The 5,433-nt window shown below is 37.8% G+C and overlaps 1 pseudogene; it reads right to left on the bottom strand.

Moving 5' to 3' along the window:
* Window positions 1–1,806: 1,806 nt before the first annotated feature.
* On the bottom strand, window positions 1,807–3,526 carry LOC114622463 (annotated as a pseudogene).
* Window positions 3,527–5,433: the final 1,907 nt, after the last annotated feature.

Below are 5,433 nucleotides of genomic sequence, written 5' to 3'. Positions count from 1 at the left end.
TTTACAATAAGTTAGTAGATTTTATAAGACTAGGATTTACATCTGAATCCCTGTTAGAATTAGCTTTTAAAAATAACAATTCTAAGTTGAAGCTCTTTTCGTATCAAAATCAATCTTTAAATCATAAATACAGTCCATAGAGAGACTGGCAACTTTACTTTCCATAGTACATTATTACAGAATATGATACTTTCTTGTATGACTCAGTTTATGAAAATAGATAAAGCTTAACAAAGTGAGCAAAGACATGAGGCTATTCTTTCAGTCAGTCTCTGTTAGCCTGAATAGACCTTAGGTAAGGAGAGACATTCTGTAATCTTGTTGCCAGACAGTTTAACTGTTTCTGGTGCTCATTCTAGGCCTAGATTAAATTGTGTGGAGTCTAGAAGCTTCCAAGACTAACCCTAGGTTAGTAGATGGAGGCAGTTAGCCTCTAACATGACAATTACATCAAGAGAATAAAAAATACATGTTCACATTTTCATCTAACCAGGGGTCAGAATACATCCCGACATAATTCCTGCCTCTAGATGTCCAAAAGATGTATGATCAAGCACACATCCTGTGCAATTGCTCTAATCATGTTTATTTTCAAAAGGGAAAACACTGGGCTTGCTATCTTACATGAACAGCCCACAGCATTCCAGGAAGTTACCTTTCCTTGGACAAGTGAGACTTACAAGTTAAGGCCGTTTTTTGTTTTATAGATCTCTTAATCACAGTGATTTAAACTTAAAACATAACTTTAGCCATCACAACTTCTACCTCACAAGGAATTTGTCAGTTCAAATAGGATAAACTTCAGAAAATAGTCATATAAAGGAATCACACTGCCTTGAAGAAAGATATGGCAGAACCCTAGGACTTGCAGGCCAGCTAGCATAGCCTACATGGCAAGTTCCATGCCAATTAAAGATCTTATTTCCTTTACTGGCTAAACTTTCAGATGGAGTAGCTGTGTTGAAGTTTGGAGGGACAAGTGATGTTGAAGTGAATAAGAAGAAAGACAGAGTTACAGATGCTCTCAATGGAGGAGGAAGAGGAGGAAGAGGAGGAGGAGGAGGAGGAAGAGGAGGAGGAGGAGGAGGAAGAGGGAGGGAAAGGGAGAGGGGGAGAGGAGGAGGAGGAGGAGGAGGAGGAGGAGGAGGAGAGAGAGAGAGAGAGAGAGAGAGAGAGAGAGAGAGAGAGAGAGAGAGAGAGAGAGAACGAAAGAAAATCCATACTTACCCACCCACCAACACATGTGCATCCTTATACAAGGATAAAAGAAAGAAAACAGTTTGGAGTACTTCTCTGAAGCAAGAAATCATGCTCAGCCCTGTTTGGTTTTTTGTTTTTTTGTTTGTTTGTTTGTTTTAACTTTAAACAAAATTTTATTACACAAAGGTTGTCACATAATTGGATACTTCTCTACTGTGTACAATCATTCCTACACTCCACAGAAAGACTGCTTCTTCCACTCATGTGGTGACACACCACTACAGTCCGGATGCTAACAGAACAGTAGAGATGCCTCCATGATTTAAGTTGAAAGCAGGACGCTGGCATATGGCTCTTGCACCCAGCATCAGGAATGTACAAAAGTCTTTATTCAAAAAAACAAACTAATTATCTGTAAGCATGGACAATGACAGTGGTAAACCATTATATATTATCAAAGGAAACCAGTAACTGATGGCTACAGTGATCAGTCAGCCTTCTCTTCAGTCATTTTCTTCAGGTTACTTCTCTGAAGTTATTGGTGAGGAACCTGTCTTGACCTTCCTGTCACAGTTCATTGATATGGGCAAAGCACTATTCTAGGAGTTAGAACTTGCCACCTCCCATACCCCCTCCCATTCTACCCATTGTACCCATTCCAGGGTCCTTCTCTTCTTTAGGAATTTCTGTCACTACAGCTTTGGCTGTAGTTAGCAAAAAGGCCACCCCAGCAGCATCCAGTAAAGCAGTTCTTAGAGCTTTTGTTGAATCAGTGATTCCCTTTTCCGCCATGTTCACAAAATCTCCAAACATGGTGTCATACCCAACTTCTGAGGAACTTCGCAGAATTTTCTCAACTATTAAAGATCCTTCAACACCTGCATTCTTAGGAATCATCATTGCAGGAATTTTAAGTGCTCTTTTAATAATTTCTATACCTACTTTCTGATCTTCATTAGCAGGCTTTCATGAATCCAAGGCTGAGATACACCGAAGCAGAGCACAGCCCCCTCCTAGAACAATATCTTCTTCAACAGCTGCTCTTGTAACATTGAGAGCATCTGTAACTCTGTCTTTCTTCTCATTCACTTCAACATCACTTGTCCCTCCAACCTCCAACACAGCTACTCCATCCGAAAGTTTAGCAAGTCACTCGTTCAGCTTTTTCTTTTTCATATTCACTGTTGTGATGTCTAGCGGTTCAGTGATTTCTTGAATGCGTTTTTCAATGTAAGCTTTGTCACCTTTTCCATTCAAAAGCATGGCATCATCTTTGGTGACAATGACCTCTCCAACTTTTTCTAAGTCATGAGCTTGAACATCTTCAAGATTTAGATTCAACCCCTCTTCTCCAAATATCGAACCACTAGTAGTAATAGCCATATCTTTAAGCTGGTTCTTCCTGTTGTCCCCAAACCCTGAAGCTTTGACTGCTACAACCTGAAAAGCAATTTTTAGCCTGTTCAAAACCAGTGTGCTTAGAGTTTCTCCATCAATATCTTCAGTGATTATGACCAAAGGCTTTTGATGAGCATTACCAATTTCTAGAGCAGGTGCAATGGACTGAACACTAGAAATTTTTTTCACTCAACAAATCATAGGCAAATTGGAATTCATATTTTTGACCCTTTGATGTGTTAATAAAATACACGGAAATATATCCTCTATCAAACTTCATGCCTTCAATAATTTCTAGCTCATCATTCAGGGTTTTTCGATCCTTCCCTCTGATGACAACCTTTCTTCCAGCCTTTTTCATTGTACCAGAAATGATGTTCCCAATGTCTTTGTCTCCATTTGCAGAAATTGTAGCAACCTGAGCAATTTCTTCAGGGGTTGTCACAGGTTTCATTGGTTTCTTAAGTTCAGCAATTACAGCATCTACATCCAACATCACACCTCTCCGGATTTCCACTGGATTAGCCCCTTGGCTGGTCTTCTCAAAATCTTCCTTGGCAATAGACCATGCCAGAACAGTGGCAGTGGTGGTGCCATCCCCAGCCTCTTCGTGTGTGTTATTGGCAACATCCTGAGCAAGTTTAGCACCAATATTTTTGTATTTATCCTTTAAATCAATTGACTTTGCAACAGTGACCCCATCTTTTGATACTTTGGGATGTCCCCTACTCTGTTCAACAGTCACTGTTCTTCCCTTTGGCCTCATTGTAGCAGCTACAGCATCTGCTAAAAGGTCTATACCTTGAAGCATTAAGGGTCGAGCATCCGCACCAACTTTTACATCTTTAGCATAGGCCCTAGTGAGATGAGGAGCCAGTGCTTGGAACAATGGTCTCATCTGGCAAAGGACTGTGGGTAGTCGAAGCATTTCTGCGAGGGTTGGGGGCAGCAAGAGAGCTCAAGGAAAGGCAGGCTATCCATGGTAAGTGAGAGACCCAGCTGCTCAGTCCTGTTTTAGAAGCTGAAAATTTGGTCATTAACAAGGACTTCAAACCACACTATAGGATGGCCCATCATTGTGGCTCCCCCTGTAGGGTAATGACATTCATTAGAAAGAGGTGATTATGTTTTTTGTTGGGCCTTGACAGGCTGTCCTCTGATACCAACCCAAGACTCCGTCTCTTGTTCTTCATTATCAACAAACATATCTGATAGTTTTCTCTTCTGAAGCAGATGGTAAACTAACAGGAGAGTATGGCCTGTCAAAACGACAACGTACATTGATTCTTCTTATCTTGATGTCTTTGGGAGGACAGTTTATCTGAAATTTACCAAAGAAGGAACTCCTTATCAGTGTTTCTTCACCAATAAATGACAGTGACAGACCCAGCTTGTAACTAATTGCCTGTTTCCAAAGCAACATTAAAATGTAAAGCAAAACGTCCACTTGCTAAACTAATAGGTGACTGCCTTTGCATTTAATAAAGGCATATTATTTAGAAGAGATAAAAAATTAAAATATTGTTGCTATTACAAAAGTAGAAAATATATATGTATATTAAATTATGACTGTAAAATGTGTAAGCTTACAAAATGTATATTTAAAATGTAAAAGCATGATATGTGATGATAAAAAGCAATATAGGCATGTGTGTTATATATAAAAGAAGTTTTTTACTAAGCTGTAAGAATGTTTACTCTGGTTTATATTTCTTAGAAATTTCTAAAATTTCACTCATATATTCTATACTTATATTCTTTTTTTTATTTTTTTATACTTATATTCTTTATTTTTATTTTCATTTGAGTATAAGTTAGTGCAGTGATAAATTTTTTATACGACATATCTTAAGATCCCTACTGTTAAATAATATAGATATTTAATGACTGAGTTTTACTAAGGAACATGACAAAGTCAATAAATAAAAGCCCCATAACCAACCTTCTGACTACTCCTCCTGTGTCAATTCTAGAATATTCTTTAAACTGTAGCCTCTTGCATTTATGAGTTGAAAGTAAAGGTGCCTGGATCAAAATTAATTAAATACATATTCCCAATAATGAGTAGTTAAGAAAATTTTTCTGAGTATTTTCCTTTAGCCTTTCTATCACTGATCTAACTATTCACTCTTTCCTGACCTGTGGAAGCAGTTCTTTTATTTGGTTTAGTTTAAGTTAGTTTAGTTCTGAGGTACCACAGCCATTCAGATATTGGTTTGGCTCCCAGGTTGGAATCAATCTGGATTGTTTCACTCATACCAATTATGATACAACTATAGGCAAGCATATTTAATTTTCTTGTATCTTATTTTCCTCAAATGAAGGGCAAAAATCATCGTGTCTACCTCTTACTTTGGAAGAATGAAGTTAAATATTCTACATAAGACTCTTTGAACACTGCTCAGTAACTGGTCAGTTTTTAATAAATTATATGGACAGAATAGATCAGCAAAACTTAATTGTTATCATCAAAGATTAAAAGATAAGAGATATTCCACTGCCATTCAATTTTTCACCAGTGTCAAAATGATGATCTAAACTTCTGTAAAGTCACATAAACTCTGTGAAGTCCTGGCTAAATTTTACTCACACAAATCAACAGCTCAGTTTGGAAGGCATGCCCTTGAAATGTGTAGCATCAAAAACAAAACTACTCAGGAAGAGCTGAGCTTTGTTGTGATAATTCACTTTTATGCAGGAAAGACTGAAGCAGAAGAAATATATAACTTATTTTGATACAGAGATCCATGCTTTGAATTTTGAGTGCTTTGTCTCTACACTTAACATACACTATTGGCAGATATTTCTACACTTATTTGCTGGATACCTTTGTAA

This window comes from Grammomys surdaster, unplaced genomic scaffold (genome assembly GCF_004785775.1).
Source record: "Grammomys surdaster isolate TR1022 unplaced genomic scaffold, NIH_TR_1.0 188, whole genome shotgun sequence".
In the NCBI taxonomy this organism is placed as follows: domain Eukaryota; kingdom Metazoa; phylum Chordata; class Mammalia; order Rodentia; family Muridae; genus Grammomys; species Grammomys surdaster.
Note: the sequence above shows the minus strand (reverse complement) of the source record. Positions and strands in the feature narration are given on the sequence as shown.